Consider the following 21,477-nt stretch of genomic DNA (forward strand, 5'->3'; position numbering starts at 1 on the left):
GGGGCATTGCTGTTCAGCAATGGACATCTGGTGTTGGCTCCTGCAACCAAGTGCACAACATAGTTACCACAAGTAAGCATGCGGTGTGTGCTGACAAGACTTCAGAGAACCTGGGCAGGCCACGCTGATTCTTCGCAGCTGGTGGCACTTATGGTGTACTCTCCTGCTGGTGGGATACTCAGCGTCGCAGTAGCTGCTGCCCGTGACCAGTGGATCATGGCTTCAGCACGTTCCCCAATTGGCTGCATTTACAAGCACCCAGTGCAGCCATGTGTGCTTTATAAAGTTCCTTGGACCAACACCTTCAGTACTACCACTGTTTGACTGTACGTCACGGCATAATCTCCCTGTCCCTCACTGTTTCTCCCACTCACCCTTTCATGTAGCAGCCTGGAATAGACCATGTTGTGATGCTGCTTTCATTGTACATCACTGTTTGCAGTTCACGTGCAATCTTAGAGTACCTTTCCTGCTCCCAAAAATTCACCAGGATTGTAGTGTACTCAGTCATTCCAAGGGCCCTACCAGAATGTGTCTACAGTCTACCAGATCATTTCTTTCATTTATGCAACGTGTCCACCACATTACAATTTGCATCAACAAAGAATAATGACTAAAATGCTGATAAATTTTGACTTACCCATATTATAAGTGATCTAGTCATCTGGGGACTACTTCACACAAGTGCTCATTGAGCTGACAGATGGTTTTCTCTAGGCCAAGAAACTGATATGTGTATACCATACTTTCATTGCTCCTTAGCTGTTTGTTGCATGTGATACACATTTGATCAGTCCAAGGAGTCCTTTAGTTCTCTCTCCATAGTATCAGAAATCACTGCAGAAATGACAAAAGCTCTAGTTCAAGATCCCTATTTGGTTCCAAACTGTAAAAAGGGGTCTAACGTTTTCTGAGAAAGACACAATATATTGCAAGCTGTGTATACACCCAGTAAGGTACCAGCCCTCATCGACAATAAGAACAAAGAATGATCTTTTAACTGAGGTGACAACTATCATTTGAGCTGAAATGAGTTGTGACCCACAAAATGTACACTGAATGTCGAACAACTGTCTACAGAGCTTCTTCCACATTTCAAATGAGATTCTCGCAAGTGAAATTACTGCATATTCTGTTTTATTCTCAATCTGACTTCTGTTTTCCTTCAGCTTCAGTAACAACCCAACATTGGAACTACCAACAATTGGCTCCCTGGTCTCTGCACTTGTCTAGACTTTTCACAAAGATCAGTCTTGGTCCCACCTGGTGACACATTTTTTACTGGTTTAGCTGTGCTTTCATCCACAGACAACACCCATATTTCTCCAAAGGGCAGCTGTGCTTTGCACTTTTTACTTACACACGTTCTATCAGAGTACAAAACACTGCCGCACGGGGTAGCCGTGCAGTCTGAGGCGTCTTGTTACGGTTCAAGCGGGTCCTCCCATTGGAGGTTAGAATCCTCGCTCGGGCATGGGTGTGTGTGTGTGTGTGTGTGTGTGTGTGTGTGTGTGTGTGTGTGTGTGTGTGTGTGTGCGTGTGTGTGTAAGTTAGTTTAAGTTAAATTAATTTGTCTGTAAGTTTAGGGACCGATGACCTCAGTAGTTTGGTCCCATAGTACCTTACCGCAAATTCCCCCCCCCCCCCCCCCCCACCCCAAAAAAAAAAAAAACACTATTCACAGTCTGAAGTGCTTGAACTGACCATCATAGGCACGCCAGATGATTCACAGTATTGTCACCGGTGACGAGGCTATAGAAGCACCTGAAGTGCCATGGATGCCACTCCAAACAATTCATGACCCGAGTCAGCAGGCTGAGCTTATAAACCATGGCAAATGCCACTACACTTGTTGTGGTCTTCAGTCCAGAGACTGGTTTGATGCAGCTCTCCATGCCTTCATTACTTTATGAAATTAGATAAACAATAAAGTATTTCAAAATTTAAGTCTGATTAATCTAATCTGAAAAACTCAAGTACACAGAAACAAAAATAAATAAAAAGGAAGCTCGCTACAGCTATTCTTTGAAGAAAACCAGTTGAACCTGACATAGTAAATATACAGACAGATAAACAGACTCAAATAAGAAGCACTAAATTGACATAGTTAATTAAAACAGTTGATGTTCACTTTGGCACACAATGACTTCAATGACATGGAAACAAATTTTATACAGCAACTGCTAAGACTTGTAATACTGTCTGCTACCGCTGAAAAGGAGTGGACCTAATACACTACAACATACAGGGTGTCCCCAGAGGAATGGTTAATATCAGGGATATGGCAGGAATTATCATTCGAGGCAAAAAAGTCTAGTAAACTTGGGCTCTAAAATGAATGCATTAAGAGCTATGAGCACTTCTTCAACTTCTATACTGCGAAACAAATCTCTGTTACTGCAAGTTCTGTTGATGCTGTAGTTTTTATGTTCAAGTTTGTATCAGGCTAGTAGTAAATCATTTCAGTCTTCACATGTTATGAACTCATAACAACTGCATACTCATGATAATTTTCAACAGGAAATGGTACTGGTAACTAAGTTCTGAAATTTGAAAGATATCACTATTGTTAAATATTCAATTAAGGTAGGCAAAGAAAATCTAAGATAAAACAGCAATCTTTGTACAGTTGTTAAGTAGGAAATTATAAATCCTAAAAATTATTTGAACTTACATTACGTAGTGCCATTGTTTCTTCACCAAAACTGTTGCTGTTGCAATGGGTAGAAGGAGACTGTAGGTACTTTAAAAGGTCCTTACACTCTTCATATAATGCATCCAAAGCATTCTCAAGCGACCAGTACTCTTGAAGTACTTCCTGGAATACAGATTACTCGTTAACATAAAATAATTTTAAAATGCATATTTGCAGTTTACATGTAAAAGGCATATAATGACATGAACCAAGTGATTAGACTTGCAGTAGAGTTACGTCCTCATTGAAATCAACCCTAAAGCTATACTAAATAAACATATAAAAATGAAAAGCAATGGCAACAGCAGATAACTAAGCATTGGTTACTCCACTCACTGCACATTCCATCTCATGCGAAGGAATTTGATTTCAACACATTTCATAATCCTCTGCACTGACTTAAGACCATACAATAAAATTTCTTTAGTCCAAAGACTCCTCTGCTCAAAACTATAGAGAGCTTTCAACAAATAGAATTTGAATAATAGTGCATAGCACTGAACAAAAGCACTGTAGATTTTGCTCAGATTACACATGGAGTCCTTTTAACACACACTCACCCTAGAGATGTTTCACTGGTCCACTGTTGTCCCAACGATTCAGCCAAGAGTTTTTGGGAGTTTTCCCTTGGATGGAAAGCAAACTTCGAATTGGAAATCATCTTCGGCCCTCCCAAATGTTTCTAATCCTACCTGCCTTTGCCGTTCGCCCTCTCAAATATACTGACAGTTCTACAGTAGATCTGCCTGATGACTGAGATACAGAATGAAAAAAACAAGTCAGTAGTAGTTACTGAATAGTTCTGAACCAATTGCATTTCTGTGTTTGTACACGTAATTGCAGTTTATCGTCTCTGTACAGTTGAAGCTCAGCAGAAGCAGTATCAAAGTGTTTAACACCACACACACCAGAAACTGCACCAACCCCTCCCATTTCTGATGGATTGTAAGGGTGCTCATACAGTACAATGTGCTATAATAGCTCAAGTGGATGGCTTAGGCTCTGTTGGCATTGTACCATATTAACTGTTGTAGTGGTAACAGTAGTAGTAGATTCAAATAATAGTTTTCTTGGCGAATTGAGATTGCAATGGGTTCCATAGTAGCTGTCGGATTTTGATGGAAGACAGTATTATTTTTTGACTAACACCGATTTTCACTGTACATACACCTATATGCAATAGAAATTTGATATTGATGTAGAGGAGACGTTAGTTGCCAACCACCTTTCCTACAAACAGAATCTAATCTAACGTTAGGGTTAGCACTACATTTTTAAGTTATGCTTCACACTGATTACAAGTTTTTTTTTTTTTTTTTTTTTTTTTTTTTTTTTTTTTTTTTTTTTTTTTTTTTTTTTTTTTTACAACATATTTAATATTTCTAGCAGATTTCTGTCCACCACTCATCTGCAGCACCCAGGCATATTAGCCATCAAGAATATATTTGTCAACTTGACCAAGCTGATATAAGACTGGTGGAACTCACACACTGCCAACTAGTACGGTAAACGGGGTATGACAGTGCAGTTAAGTGATTGGGAGGGGGATCAACTGTGCAGCAAGCTGAATTACATCAAGGGTTGCATGACAACTGAGTACAGTCCATTCCCTTAAGACATCAATCTTTGGCAACAACAGTGTACCCATCATCCACATGTTTGGTGGTGATATGATGAAGTTATCATATCAAGACCCAACACAATATGTATACTTAAAGTGTCCAATTGTTACAAACCTGCGTGGTCTGTACAATGCAATACGGATCGCCATGAAGAGACTCAATCTATGGCAAACATATGTTAAGCCACTCTTCAATGATATCGTCAGGTATCTAATGGAAGATGAGGAGTTAAATGTGTGTACAGATGTGTGTATGTGTGTTACACATAAGTCTACTAGAATTACTTCTGTAAACAGAAATTCCATACAAGTGGAAGTTACAGAATGCATTCCTAAGTCTGTTAGTGACCCAATTGGCTTGTGAAATACATGCTGAATTTAAAGCATGTAAGAAACAATTACATGAAAAGTAAAGCAGATTGTTGAATAGAGTTGAAGTAGAAAAAAAATGACAATGTTTATTTTTAATGATGCTGATTTATTTCCCACAGTTCACAAAGTACCAAATGTATATCAATGATGTACAGAATTTGTATTAAAATGTATGTACAATAATAAATAATACTTCCCTTTTACAAGTTGTAATATGACTTATTTCCTCATACACATGACAGTTCACCTTTTGCTGTGATTAATACGTTTTTCATCTGAAGTCTAGTATCTACAAACAATCTTTCCAGGGAATTAACTCTACATATATCATCTACAGTGTTCATCCAGTGCAGGTGACAAAATTTTTGATAGGACTTCATTACTCCTATGGAGGCGACTATGATCAGGGGCTACCTGTTCCCATGGACAAATACACGCAGCATGATAGGGAAAATCCCGAGCAATTAATGAGTAAACTGTCTCACATTCTCCTTCTTCTGCAAACTGCACTTTCTGCTTCTCCTTATCAGACAAAGCAAAATGTGTATCCATGGTTTAAGGCTTCTTACATATACTTCAAAATCCACGATGACAAAACCTACAGTAGTAGATGGTTGATCCTATACTGATCTATGCTCTGTACCATGTGATATGACAAAACACAGATATGTATAACTGCAACTTGTATCCCACTTCGAAATCTACATAAAACTCAACATTAACACACATCCATCGGCAGTCAGCTGATAAGTAGTGTTGAATGTCAGTGCCCTATGATGACTTAGCTGAGGTACAATGAGTGGTGCAGGTGCTGGATACAGCGGAAAGTTTAAGTCTGGAAACAATTCCATATCCTGCTCCTGCATCAGGGAAGCTTATCTGAATGGTGATGTTGGGATGCTGCTGATGGATACAGTGGAAACTCGAACTCTGGAAACAGTTCTCCAGGCTGACTTCATTTCCACTCCATTGTGTCAGGAGTTGCATTGTGGAGCTTGTCTGCATGCTGACTTGATTTATGCTACTGATTGTGGTGCCTTGGTGCTCAAATGTACTTGATTTCCATTCCAGAGTGTTGGGAGCTGCATCAGGGAGTGTGTCTGCATGCCAGTTTGATATCTGCTGCTGCTCCTGCTGCTGCTCAGGTGTGTCAGGCATCACATTGTGTACATCATGAAGCAGTTGAATTGAGAAGAAATGAAAGAAAAACATAAAAAATACACACATACAGATGCACACATAACGAATGATACAAATTGTGGGAGAGGGATGGTTTAATACTTACAACTGGGTGTGTGAGGGAGTTTTTTCTGCTGGATGTTGTAGATCTCAGTTCATGGCAATGATCAACTATTCGCTACGGAGTATGGGACACAAGTGGTGAGTCCACTTAATGGATGTAAGCCTGAATACTGAGGGTGAGTGGTGGAGTAGACAACTGCTGTGCCATGGAAAATGGAATAATTCCTTTGGACTGCCCGCATACCTCTAAATCAGCCATCTTGTATTCTGATGTCAACGCAGATGTCATGGGTTCTAAACTTAGAGTCATGCAGGTTAGTACCCTCAGGACAATGCCATAGAACTACCATTACCATGCCAAGGGTTTACTTTGTTGTAATGCCACATGTGAATAACATGCTAGAAATTTAGAGCAGAGACATCTTCCTCTGAAGTGTTCTAATGAATCTGAAATATGTTGGATGAAGTTTTGACTTTGAGAATTTATGTGAAGAAGGAAACTGATCAGTGCCAACTCCTTAACACTTAACCTCATACATGGTATAGCTTGATACAGTATCTCTAAACTGTACCAAGATGTCCAACAAAATACACCCCAACTGTAGCACAATGCTTCCAAAACTACAGCTTCCATCATCATCAAGCGTCTCAGTGCTCTCACCACGATATGAGCACTGCATACTTTGCAGTGCTAGTTGGCAGTCTGTGAGCTTCACCATTCATATAGCAGGATGGTCAAGTTGATCAACATACTCTTGATGGCCTGGAAGCCTGGACGCTATGAGTGAATAGCGGATAGAAATCTGCTGGAAATGTTAAATAACCTATGTACAATGTAAAACATAATTTGTGTGAGGAATCACATTAAAATATAGTGGTAGCCCAGATATTAGATCAGATTCTGTTTATAGGAAGGATGGTTGGCATTTATTGTTTCGTCTACATAAGTACCAAATTTCCATCACATCAAGGCCTACAGCAACAATCTGTGTCAGTTAAAATATAACGCTAAAGTGTAAATGTCTTGTGACTAGGGCCTCCTGGCAGGTAGACTGTTTGCCGCATGCAAGTCTTTCAATTTGAATCCACTTCGGCAACTTGTGCTTCGATGAGGATGAAATGATGATGATTAGGACAACACAACACCCATTCCCTGAGCGGAGAAGATCTCCGACCCAGCCGGGAATCGAACCTGGGCCCTTAGGATTGACATTCTGTCCCACTGACCACTCAGCTACTGGGGGATGACAATATAGCACTGTTATCCATAAAAAGAATATATGGCTCACTGCAATACAGCTGGTTCAGAATCCTACAACTGCTTTGGAACCTATTTCAATCTGTATTCCCCATGAGATCTAGTGTTTAAATCTATTAAATCTACTACCGCCATCACAATTACATCTTTAGTATGTGACTACACTGAGGTGACAAACGTCATGGGATGCCACCCAATACCATGTTGGACCCCCTTTGCCTAGTGTAGCGCAGCAATTCAACATGGCATGGGCCCAACAAGTCACTGGAAGTCCCTTCTGCAGAAATATTAAGCCATGCTGTCTCTATAGCCATCCAGAATAGCGAAATTGTTGCATGTGCAGGATTCTGTGCATGAACTAATCTCCTGATTATGTCCCATTAATGTGTGATCTGATTCATTTTGGGTGATTTGGATGCCCAAATCATTTGCTCAAATTATCCAGAATGATCTTCAAACCGGTTGCAAACAAACGTGGCCCAGTAACATGGCGCATTGTCATCGATATAAATTACATCCTTGTTTGGGAAAATGACCTCCATGAATGACTGCAAATATTTCCAATTAGCCAACATAACCATTTCCAGCCAGTGATGGGTCCAGTTGGACCAGAGAACCCAGTCCATTGCAAAAATGCAGATGTGTGTAAAATCTTATGGGACTTAACTGCTAAGGTCATCAGTCCCTAAGCTTACACAGTACTTAAGCTAAATTATCCTAAGGACAAACACACACACCCATGCCTGAGGGAAAACTTGAACCTCCGCCGGGACCAGCCGCACAGTCCACGACTACAGCGCCTTAGAGAACCCAGTCCATTCCATGTAAAGAAAGCCCACAACCTCAAGGAGCCACCAACAGCGTGCAACTGCCTTGTTGACAATTTGGGTCAGTGGCTTTGTGGGGTCTGCACCACACTTGACCCTACCATCAGCTCTTACCAATTGAAATCGAGACTCATCTGATCAGGCTACAGTTTCTCAATCGTATAGGGTCCAACCCGTATGGTCACGAGCCCAGAGAGGCACTGCAGGTGATGTTGTACTGTTAGCAAAAGCACTTGTGTCAGTCATATGCTGCCTTAGCCCATTAACAGCACATTTCACTGCACTGTCCTAATGGATATGTTCATCGTATATTCCAGATTGATTTCTGCTGTGATTTCACACAATACTGCTTGTCTTTGAGCACTGACAACTCTATGCAAACGCCACTGCTCTCGGTCGTCAAGTGAAGACCGTCGACCATTGCACTGCCCACAGTAGGAGGTAATGTCCAGCACACCCTTGCACTGTAGGTCTCAGAATACTGACTTCCCTAAAGATTTCCCAAAAGGAATATCCCAAGTGTCTAGCTCCAACAACCAATCCGCATTAAAATTCTGTAAAAAACGGTTCAAATGGCTCTGAGCACTATGGGACTTAACTTCTGAGGCCATCAATCCCCTAGAACTTCGAACTACTTAAACCTAACTAACCTAAGGACATCACACACATCCATGCTCGAGGCAGGATTCGAACCTGCGACTGCAGCGGTCGCGTGCTTCCAGACTGCAGCGCCTAGAGCAACTCGGCCACCCCGGCCGGCTAAAATTCTGTAAATTCCCGTGGTGCAATTATAATAATGTCGGAAACATTTTCACATGAATCATCTGAGTACAAAAGACAGCTTCATCAAAGCATTGCCCTTTTATACCTTGTGTGCACCATGCAACCACCATCTGCGTATGTCATATCATTATCGCATGCCTTTTGTCGCCTCAGTATCCCAAGCGACTACATGTCTATATGAACTATTACGGCATATTTTCCTGTACAAGCACCTTAACAATTAATCAGAAATGAGAGCTAATGTACTATTACTCTCATAAGATGCCGCTGTTTTGTCACATACATTTATCGCCACTGATAGTCATTCTATGTGAATGATTTGGATATACCATAATTTTCGAATCGTAATCAGAGGTGAATTTCATAAAAATTTGATGTTATACACCGCTTGAAACCTATGGATGGTTGTGTCAGACACAATCAATGTGTTTAGTGTCCAGGGCAGTAATTTCATCCTCATAAAGTTTGCAACTATAGTGCTCGGAACTTGCTAGTTCGATGTATGTTTAAAGACCGTTGAATGACGTTAAATCACCATCAGAAAGTTTTTGTTGTATGTTCTGCACTCTCACCTTGTATACATATGTCTGATTCTCAAGAAAGACAAAAGAAATTGTCAGCTTCCAAGTTTTGGTGAATTCGGGTCTGTGGTAGAAATCCGAATGCCTTAATGTGCTAATTCAATGGATAGTACTACTGTAAGTCAGAACTATACCTGTTCTGCGAATTATGCACACAACCAGAGGTCCATATTATTAGTTGGCTGCACAGTTTTGGTAAACGTCTTATGTCCTTTCTGAAGACAGAATACTAAGGCGCTGCAGTCATGGACTGTGCAGCTGATCCCGGCGGAGGTTCGAGTCCTCCCTCGAGCATGGGTGTGTATGTTTGTCATTAGGATAATTTTGGTTAAGTAGTGTGTAAGCTTAGGGACTGATGACCTTAGCAGTTAAGTCCCATAAGATTTTCACACAGATTTGAACATTTTGAAGACAGAATAACAACATTCCATCTCTTTCAACCTATCAAGAGCTTGTCCAATCCATGTAACAAAGAATCGTGACACTATATTGGTGCATAAAGAGGTGAAGGTGGACCAACATGACCAAATTCAATGTTATCATACAACATTCCTTTTACACTGAAGCGCCACAGAAACTGTTTTTTGTTTTTTAATTGAATCATATGGCTAGGACCCTTCATCGGGCAGACCATTCGCCAGGTGCCAGTCTTTCAATTTGACGCCTCCTCAGTGACCTGCAGGCGATGACGATGATAGGATGATGATGAGGACAGCACAACACCCTGTCCCTGGGTGGAGAAAATTCCCCGACCCAGCTGGGAATCGAACCCTGGACCAAAGGATTGACAATCCGTCATGCTGACCATTCAGCTGCTGGGGGCAACAAAGAAACTGGTATAAGCATGCGTATTCAAACACAGAGATATGTAAACATGCAAAATAAGGCGTTACGCTTGGCAACACCTATATACGACAACAAGTGTCTGGCGCAGTTGTAATATCGGTTACTGCTGCTAGAATGGCGGGTTATCAAGGTTTAAGTGAGTTTGAATGTGGTGTTATAGTCGGCGCACGACCGATAGGACACAGCATCTCTAAGGTAGCGATGAAGTGGAGATTTTCCCATATGACCATTTCAAGAGTGTACCATGAATATCAGGAACCTGATAAAACATTAACTCTCCAACATCGCTGTGGCCAGAAAAAGATTCTGCAAGAACAGGACCAACAATGACTGAAGCAAATGGTTCAATGTAACAGAAGTACAACCCTTCCGCAAATTGCTGCATATTTCATTGCTAGGCCATCAACAAGTGTCAACGTGTGAACAATTCAATGAAACAGCATCAATATGGGCTTTCAGAGCTGAAGGCCACTCATGTACCCTTGATGACTGCAAGACACAAACCTTTACACTTCGCCTGGGCCTGTCAACACCAACGTTTGGCTGTTGATGACTGGAAACATGTTGCCTGGTTAGATGCGACTCGTTTCAAGTTGTATTGAGCAGATGGACATGGAGACATGGAGACAACCTCATGAATCCATGGATCCTGCATGTCAGCAGGAGACTGTTCAAGCTGGTGGAGGTTCTGTAATGGTGTGTGGCATGTGCAGTTGGAGTGATATGGGACCCCTGACACGTCTAGATACGACTTTGACAGGTGACACATAAGTAAGCATCCTGTCTGATCACCTGCATCTATATGACCATTGTGCATTCCAACGGACTTGGGCAATTCCAGCAGCATGATGCGACACCCCACACATCCCAAATTGCTACAGAGTGGTCCAGGAACACCTTTCTGAGTTTAAACACTTCTGTTGGCCACCAAACTCTCCAGACATATGAATATTATTGAGCTTATCTGGGATGGCTTGCAATATGCTGTTCAGAAGAGATCTCCATCCCCGTCATACTCTTACAGATTTATGGACAGCCTTGCAGGATTCATGGTATCAGTTCCCTCCAGCACTACTTCAGACATTAGTCGAGTTCATGCCACATCATATTGCGGTACTTCTGTGTGCTCGCAGGGGCTCTACACGATGTTAGGCAGGTGCACCATCTTCTTTGGCTCTTCAGTGTCGAAGTATAAGACTACACAAGAAAAGTGGGTTAACACTTACTTAAGTGGAAACTTCATTATTTTGATACGTTATTCGTTGGTTTCACCATAAAACTGATGTGAAAATTCAGTAATTTGCTGTATGTATGTCACCTGTCACCATTTATAAATTCTATGGAGACGTCTGATGTTATAAGTATTTCATGTCAAAATTTTACGATTGATGTGGAAAACTGATTATTTTGTAGTACATTTATCGATTTCAATGCAAGATTGATTTTGGTAGTATATTTGATGCTTCCAAAATTGTTTCAGCTTATTCCTACCTCATTTAGGTGGTATGCTGTTCTGTACACTGATGTCAAGCACAGTGCTGTTCTATACTGTATTCGCTGCCCACTGTAGTTGGCGTGCAACTTGAGTAGCAGGCTGTCCATGTTCCAGGCAGGGCCGTGCTCAGCAGCGAGTCGTGTGATTCATGTAACCATGGCCTATTTATGAAGGTGCTCAACTTTGTCCCATGATTTCCCACTAGGCCACTGGCTCTCGAGGTATAGCGTTCATGTTATCTTAATCAGATGGAGGTAATGGTCTGTGGTGTGTCGTCTCTGCTGTATCACTGGCAATGCTACAGTGATCTGCCATCAGTTGGCACTGTACTCTGTTGTGAAGGTAGTTCAGCTTTCGTGCTCAAATATCATGTACAAGCATGGTACTGCTCTCTATTCTTGTAAAAAAATATCATACATTTGTGTCATATGTGTTTGTCACATTTTTTATGGGTACGATTCGACTTGTAAGTCTGTAGCTCGTCGTCTTGCAGTAGCGTTCTCATTTCCTGCGTACGGGGTCCTGGGTTCGATTCCCAGTGGGGTCAGGGATTTTTCCTGCTTCGAGATGACTGGGTGTTGTTGTGTCATCTTCATCATCATCATTCATCCCCATTACAATCAGAGGAAGGCAATGGCAAACCACCTCCACTAGGACTTTGCCTAGTACAGCGATGCGGGTCTCCCGTATCGTCCCCCATGCTCCTCGGAGTTGGGAAAATCCCATGACTTATAAGTGATGTCAGTACACCCCAGAATGACACCTGAGTGCCTCTTGCATATCTACTTATCCTGACCAGATGTCTTCAATGCATGCTAACAGTTACTGTCACAAACACCCTCTGTATGGAGATAGGTCAGGACAACAATGGAGATAGGTCAGGACAACACAGGCAACATGTGGTCTTGCGCTATGTTGTTGAACGAAAAAAGCACAGAGACCCTGAAGATAGGACACAGCCACCGGTCTTACGATATTTGAAATTTAACACCTGCTGTCCAGATTAACGGTTACGCAAACCAGAGGTGGTTTGCCAGTACACCCAATGGTAAACTGCACCTTCATGCTAGGTCACCACTTGCATGATGATGACGAATGCATCCAGGAACAGTTCATTCTCCTCGGAGTCTCTGTACATAGTCTCTACGCAGAATCAGGTTGCCACTGAAAGGACGACATGATGCTATTCCATTGTTCAGTGTTGTTGAAGGGGCATAACACTGTTGGCGCAGCTCTTTGCTGCTGTGTTAAGAGAGTCTGCAACAATGGTTACCATGCTGATAGTCCATGATGGTGCAAATAACATCGTAATGTTTGTATTGATACTCGTCTGGTTGCAAACAAGTCCATTTCCACTGATTGTTCGTTAGTTCTGTACAACAAATGATCAGCGGAAGCAAAAATGTTATGTCATGGCTGATGTTAGGCCTACATCACATCTAAATCATCTTAATCACAAACTACAGGGGAAAAGAAACACAATTTTTTTGATGTTAGAGGAAGCTACTTCATTCGAAAACAAATTATCTATTTTTGATAAAGATTTTGATAAATTAAACTTGATTCGCTTGCAAGTCTATTGACACTTCAACATAATTCCAATAATGAGATTTTCTTATTCAAAACAACACTTCTAAATACAAGACCATTTTCAGTGTATTTGCTGTTGTAAGCACAAGTAGTGATACAAAATGTAAAAATTTGAGTAATATTTCTTGACTGTTATCACAGTGAAGTGGCAACATCGTTGTGGAATGGTCTTAGAACCAAGACACTGCACAGTCTGGCGCATCCTGTAGCCTGTACTCTTCTTACTAGCCAAATACTGCTGATGATTTCTTCCAACAACAGTATTTGTCCTGAGTAAATTCAAAAACGATACTAGAGCTTGGAGGGCGGGTGGGGTGTGTGTGTGTGTGGGGGGGGGGGGGGGGGGGGGGGGGGGGGGGGGAGTAGAACCACTGGCACACTGCCAACAAACTCCACGCCGTGAAGAATACACCCCACGATGGTGTTTCATCGCCTGGCATCACTACAGACGATTTATTTGTGCAACTATTTGGTGTTCTCGCCAATTTACAGACGATATAACCAGTGCAATTGTGGTTCTCGAACGGTCGACAATGTTCCCATTGTCTCAACAACCGCTGAACCAGGATATCATTGCCTCTCGCCAAACGGACGAACACACTAAATCACAAATCAAGTACAATGTTATCAGTGAAGGTGGTGAGATGAAGCCTGCCAGTCACTTAATTATGTGTGCTATATCAACAATGACCATACACGGTGAACAATGGCTGCCTGCCACCGTCCCCACCTCCCACCAAACCAGTGCTACTAACATACCGATCAATGACAGTGTTAATGAACTACACAGCACTAACTTTCATTCTAATGACTCAGCGCATATCATCATTCCGTGTGCAACGTACAAAATTATGGATACCCTCTAGAGTACTGCAATCGTTTGACAAACAATCACCATCACATACGACACCTTCCACTGCAGAGAACAGATATTTACGAGTTATTGCGAACAAATTCGTCCTACAAGTGACCTTCCTGTGCCAGACCACGTTTTTCCACGGCTTACACCTGAACTTTACATCCCGCGCGATACCGTACGTCACCCATAGGTGACGTCACACATGTTACCGTCCATGACGTGACCTGCACACATCATGACGATGACGCCACACCGACAATATCTGCATCGCGCCACACCTGCCACATGATGTCACTCAGTAAGCACTGTATCTATTTGCAACCGCGCAGGTTTTTCACACTCTACAGTCACAGAATATCAATATGGCGAGCCTGACAGCAACTACAACCCATGCACTGTGGGAGCTCAAGGAGTACCTACAACAGCCACCGCATTGGGTGACCTACACCAATGCGCCATCTACCACAATTTCCACCAACCAGGACATGTCCATTGTGCCATGTTCCTCAGTTCCTCACTATGACACCATCCTCCATGATGCTGACACACCAACCATGACACCCACGCTGCGCCCCGTAATAATCGGTCACGACGCCCGCATTACTGACACACCTACTGCGCCGCAATGCCAGGTGCCGCCTCTACCAGCGCCACCAGACGATGTTCACAAACCCTCACCAAGTACTTCGCAAAATTACAACAACCTCATACAAGCCCCAGTCCATCGCCACCAGGCAGATTACCACCGGCAAACACACCGAGTTACATCTGCCACCGCTACAAGTTGATTCTCGAGAAGCATGGTTCGCACTCTGCAAGTGCACAATGCAGTTGGCCGGGATCACAGACCATGAGAAGTGTTTTGTGCTTTTGAACTACCTTCATACTGACACTGATCTTATCAGCGACCTCCTCTTGCCCACACCAACAGATATGAGACAGTGAAGATGCTCATACTACAGCACCTATCACGTTCACCTGAACAACAACTCCAACTAGCCATCACTGAGATGTTGCTGGGCCATGATATCCTGTCAGCGCTCTGGCGCAGGTTACACCTCCGAATCTACACAAACCTCTTACCAGATCATGCTCTCTGGTCACTATGGCTTCTCAAGCTGCCTGAAAGTGTACAGATGGCCATGCTAATGCATGAGGACAAACTGCTGAAAGCCGGTTATAGTTTGCTGACTAGATGCTTGCCCTCACACAGCATGACACCTTGATAAACATTCGCATCGGCTCCAGCAATGACAACAACACCTGTTACATCTACAGCGTGCTCAAGTCAGCCTACACACCGGCCGTGCCCATGGTAACCACCAGGCAGTGCTCACTACAGCCAAACAACAGTTGCCAAGCTGCTCTGACCTAGCCGAGCCCTTCCACATCGTGCCAATGGCAGCTTCACAAGACTCCACTGCGGTGAGGCACCAACAAACAGAAACCACGACAGACACAGGCACTGTGTTTGTTGCAGAATGTAAACAACCACCCACTGCATTCACGCCCAGCTGTTGACCCACACCTAACCATCACAACAACTCATCCAGCCAGAACGCTACACCTACTCGGCTGCACTGTCCCTGCTGGTTCCAAGCACATTTCAATGCTCACGCGCGCCGCTGTCATCCACCCTGCAGCTACCCAAACTAGTACAGTGGCCTGACATCAGGTCGCTCCCCCATTCAAGCCGCCTCACTACGAAAAATGACAACATTCATCTTACCCCATGTCTCCATTGTAACATTGCACGGCTCTTCATCTATGACAACAGACCACCACCCTGGCACTCCCATCACCGGATGCCCATATGGTTATAACAGCCGACGCCAGTGACCAGGCAATTGGGGTGGTGCTACAACAGGATGTCCCCAGTGCAACCCAACCCATATGGTTTTTTTTTGCAGAAACTTACCGACTTCCAGAAACTGTGGTCAACATTAAACTGTGAGCTTTTGGCAATATATGAAGCAGTTCGGTACTTCCAAGATGTCATCGAGGGCCAGCCACTTACTATCAACACAGGCCACCGCCCTCTAGCTGACACTACTAAAAAACCGCCAGCCAATACCTCCCCTCAAAGATTCCGCCACCTGGACCTGATTTCACAATATACTACAGATGTCCTCTATGTATGGGGAGCAGAAAACACGGTGGCTGACTACCTCTCATGACTCGTCATCACCACATCGACACATCTTGACTTTGACCAACTAGCGGAGGCACAAGCAACTGACACTGACCTTCAAAACCTGATATCCAAACGTTTTGTTTGGACTAACATTAAACGGGACTGCACTGTGAGAACGAAGGCCTGAATCCAATGCCAACGGGTCGAGACAGGACGTCATGCCCAACTGCTTTTCGGGAAATTCTGCATCCCAAAGAGCCATTTCCAATAGGTCCACACAGTCCTCATGGGGCCACTCCCAGATTCAAACGGACACAAGTACATCTTGTCAGCCATAGACAGGACAACTCGATGGGTGGAGGCCACACCTCTGACTGATATCTCGGCCAACACCATCGCCTGAGATTTTATCACACTATGGATTGCACGCTTAGGCTGCCCAGAGTCCCTGACGACTGACCAGGCCCTAGCAGTTCAAGTTGGCCATGTTCTCCGAGCTCTGCCACCTCTGTGGGTACCACTGGTTCCACATGACACCCTATCATCCCCAATCCAGCAGACTTGTGGAACGGTGGCATCGCACCATCAAGACAGCACTGATATGCCATGTTGAGGAGTGGATGGGGGCCCTCCCCTGAGTGCTGCTGGGCATACAGGCTGCCTAAAAAGAAGATCTGGGCGCCTCGCTGACAGAGATGCTTTACGGGGAACTGATCACTCTCCCACCAGAGTATCAGAAACCACTGATCCCATAGATGTCAACCTGCTGGACCTTGTAAAACATGTCAGGGACCACATCCGCCACGTCCGCATCCCACTGTTGTCCCACGACGACAAACCAACCAACTTTGTGCACAAGGACCTCCAATCATGTACATAGGTAGGCTCGGGACTGACACTGTCAAACCCTCCCTCCACTCTGCGTACAGTTGTCTGTACGAGGTGTTGAAACAAGTTCAAAACACTTTTGAGATCTTGCAAACTGGCAAAACCACAACAGCGTCACTGAACCGCCTAAAACTAGTGTGGACTTTAGTGAACACACCCGGTGTTTACCCTCCACTGGTCCTAGCTCCAGGCCTCCCAAGCCAATTTTACAGTCAGCCTAGACCTGTGAAACTACCTTGCACAAGACATTTCCGTAACACTGCAGGACTCACTGCTCGTGGCTAGAATCGAATTCGACAACAGACAGTCGGGATACAGCACGTTCTCGAGGTCGCTAGAGCACCCCACACCCCTTCCACCTACAATCGACACTGCAGGTTTGAAATCCACTTTTTCTTCAGATGGATACCCGCTTGTGTCAGCCCTGGAGCACTTCAGGACTGACATCCCGGACACCATCACTGGTGGACCGACCACCTCGACACAACAAAACCGGACAACGCACCAACAGCCACCAACATACCAACAGACACCGCCACCATCACATCGGCACTGTCACTGACGTCACGGGCCGGGCACCTCGCAGACTATGGTATGTTGGCCCTCACCATCGCCAGCAGGACAACGCATCACGATGTACACCAGCCACCGTGCTCCGTGCTTGTGGAGGGGGGCCTGTATCTTTGCCAGAGTAGTTCTCTGTAGTATGCACTCTATGATTCACGCATTGTGCATACACTGTGAGAATAAAAGTATTCATAGCAAGTGACGGGAGTGCGAGTGATTATTTATCGTAATAATTACCACGCCGGACCCCACTACCTACAAGCCCAACCAGATAAACTATCTAGAGATTCACGAGCATAATTCAGAATCTATGTAATGTAATATTTCTTACCTTAAGCAGGAAGCAAAATAAGCCAAACAGGACAACAGAACTCAGAACACAAAGTTGGTCCCGAATCTGTGCTGCAGAAAAGCAGTCCAAGTAAAGGTTCGCCGATAGAGTAATTATCAGTGGAATAAAAGGAACTGAAACAGAAAAGCACAGCAATACGTTAAATACTTCTTTAACATATTGCATAAATTTGTGAAGAATGATCAAAATTTTTAAATAATTTTGATGATGATGATTGGTTTGTGGGGCACTCAACTGCGCGATTATCAGCACCCGTACAAATTCCCAACCTTTGCTCAGTCCAATTTCATGACTTCCATGAATGATGATGACAACACAAACACCCAATCATCTCGAGGCAGATGCAAATCCCTAACGCCACCGGAAATCGAAACTGGGACCTCGTGCTCGGTAAGCAAGAACGCGATCGTGAGACCACAAGCTGTGGATCAAATAATTTTGAATGTTTGTGGTTGTGAATTAACAATGGTTAGGAAGAATTTAAGTTCGCTTGACGCCTGTAGTACTAATGAACTGTCAGTATCCAGCAATATGCTCTCCTTTTAATGCATTAATTTACTTCCACATGATATGTAAAGTTAAGATGGAATATAATTTTATTTCGCTAATTTAAAAGCCTGCAGATGATATGCACATTGAGTTTTGAATAATTATCTGACCAACACAATAAACATTAGTCAAGACATTAAAATGAACCCTCGCAGTTGACTTTTATTAGTTCACTTCAAACAGTAAATTTTTAAACTTGACGTGGCATTTTGTGTGCCTTCCCAATAAGTAGATTATTGACTTTGTGACAGTAACAACTCAATGCTGTCACATCAAGAATACTGTTTTTAAGCCTGAATGAGTTTTCATGCACTTCATAGGCATCCTTCTAGGCACTGGAGGGAGGGATATGAGTTCCTGCCTGAACTGTACTCTACATAATCTCGAAGTTATGAAAAACATGTCTACGCCACGGCACTAATGCACAGGTACATTTCAATATTTGTACATCCATTTTTGCATATAATGATCGACGGCCCAGTTTAAACAAAACACCGCTGAGAAGGGCTTTTATATAACATAACAAAATTAAGCAGACACCATCGCCACAAGTTCCTTCATTCACCTGTAACTTTCCAAACGGTAGACCTTTTCTAAGAATGCAGGCTGGCTAATAGCTGGTTGGTGCATAATTTACCCTTATCTTCTTCTCCTTAACAAGTTGACTAAAATAATGATGTGTCTCTGGATGTTTAGATTGCTCATAAAATAACACGCTACTATATGCGGTGTGTTGTTGGGGGTATTTTCTCTAGTGTTTCAGTAGATATTTGAATTTCTTTTTTGGAATGTGTAGCTGGAGTCAACCCAAGCCAACAGTGCTCAAGTCTTTCATGAGACGCCTAGTGTCGATGGAAAGCACAGGTTTGTTTACCGATACAAACAAAATGGTTTTTAAAGGGGTGTTTCACATGCCCATTCGATCGAGTGCTCCCAGATTACTCTAGTGCGATACTAGTTTTATTGATGTGTGTTAACAAGGACAGAAAAACTCGAAGAATAACCAGTACTCCAGCAGCGACAGCTGACTCTCCCTCCAAGCATGCAGCGAGCAGTAATTGTTTGGGATGACTTCAGCTACACAATGTGAAAACGAAATTCCTGTTACCTGCCGAAACACCAGACAAAATGCGCCTGACACATGACAGGATGGTCACAAACAGTCTGCAAAACTTGTAATGATATTTTGGGATAGGTTGTGCTGAGAAGCAATTGTTAAGAAGAAAATTCAGTAGCTTGCGCTGTTCCGGAGTTAAGCAGTATTAAACTTAGCCAATCAGGCCGCTGTGAGCGTAAATTCAAGGAGTTCACCAGATAAAATTAGTGTTAGTTGTTCTCATATCGTAGATGAAAGTACACAAGATGGCTCAGGCTTTGGCTCAGGTTCGATCCTTACTACCATACTACGTCCAATTTGTGTTTCGCTCTCTCGTTAGGTTTTAGAAAACCAAACGAAGAAAATGTTTGGCGACACCGCTTGAATCTGCGTGCGTAACGGCCTGATTGGCTAACTTCAAGTTTAATTAACTCAGAAACAGCACCATGTTTAGATTTTTAACAACTATTCCTCAGGACAATATACCCTTCATCATCCTTACAGACTTTTCAGGCTGTTTCCGACTATCCTCTATAGTGGCATCGTATTGATAGTTATCGTGATGTCACCCACAGCGAGCAGTGACCGTTATTGCTAGTACAGTCATTGCATGTACTTTGCTTAAACAACATACGATGTAACTGTGCTACGATCAATTGTATATTATATGAACATTAATAAAGGGCATTTTACATTCAACGTCAAAGTGTTATTTATATAGTTGTTGTTGTTGTTGTGGTCTTCAGTCCTGAGACCGGTTTGATGCAGCTCTCCATGCTACTCTATCCTGTGCAAGCTTCTCCATCTCCCAGTACCTACTGCAACCTACATCCTTCTGAATCTGCTTAGTGTATTCATCTCTTGGTCTCCCTCTACGATTTTTACCCTCCACGCTGCCCTCCAATGCTAAATTTGTGATCCCTTGATGCCTCAAAACATGTCCTACCAACCGATCCCTTCTTCTAGTCAAGTTGTGCCACAAACTTCTCTTCTCCCCAATCCTATTCAATACCTCCTCATTAGTTATGTGATCTACCCACCTTATCTTCAGCATTCTTCTGTAGCACCACATTTCGAAAGCTTCTATTCTCTTCTTGTCCATACTAGTTATCGTCCATGTTTCACTTCCATACATGGCTACACTCCATACAAATACTTTCAGAAACGACTTCCTGACACTTAAATCTATACTTGATGTTAACAAATTTCTCTTCTTCAGAAACGCTTTCCTTGCCATTGCCAGTCTACATTTTATATCCTCTCTACTTCGACCATCATCAGTTATTTTACTCCCTAAATAGCAAAACTCCTTTACTACTTTAAGTGTCTCATTTCCTAATCTAATTCCCTCAGCATCACCCGATTTAATTTGACTACATTCCATTATCCTCGTTTTGCTTTTGTTGATGTTCATCTTATATCCTCCTTTCAAGACACTCTCCATTCCGTTCAACTGCTCTTCCAAGTCCTTTGCTGTCTCTGACAGAACTACAATGTCATCGGCGAACCTCAAAGTTTTTACTTCTTCTCCATGAATTTTAATACCTACTCCGAATTTTTCTTTTGTTTCCTTTACTGCTTGCTCAATATACAGATTGAATAACATCGGGGAGAGGCTACAACCCTGTCTCACTCCTTTCCCAACCACTCCTTCCCTTTCATGCCCCTCGACTCTTATAACTGCCATCTGGTTTCTGTACAAATTGTAAATAGCCTTTTGCT

Source organism: Schistocerca piceifrons, chromosome 1, assembly GCF_021461385.2.
Source record: "Schistocerca piceifrons isolate TAMUIC-IGC-003096 chromosome 1, iqSchPice1.1, whole genome shotgun sequence".
Lineage (NCBI taxonomy): Eukaryota > Metazoa > Arthropoda > Insecta > Orthoptera > Acrididae > Schistocerca > Schistocerca piceifrons.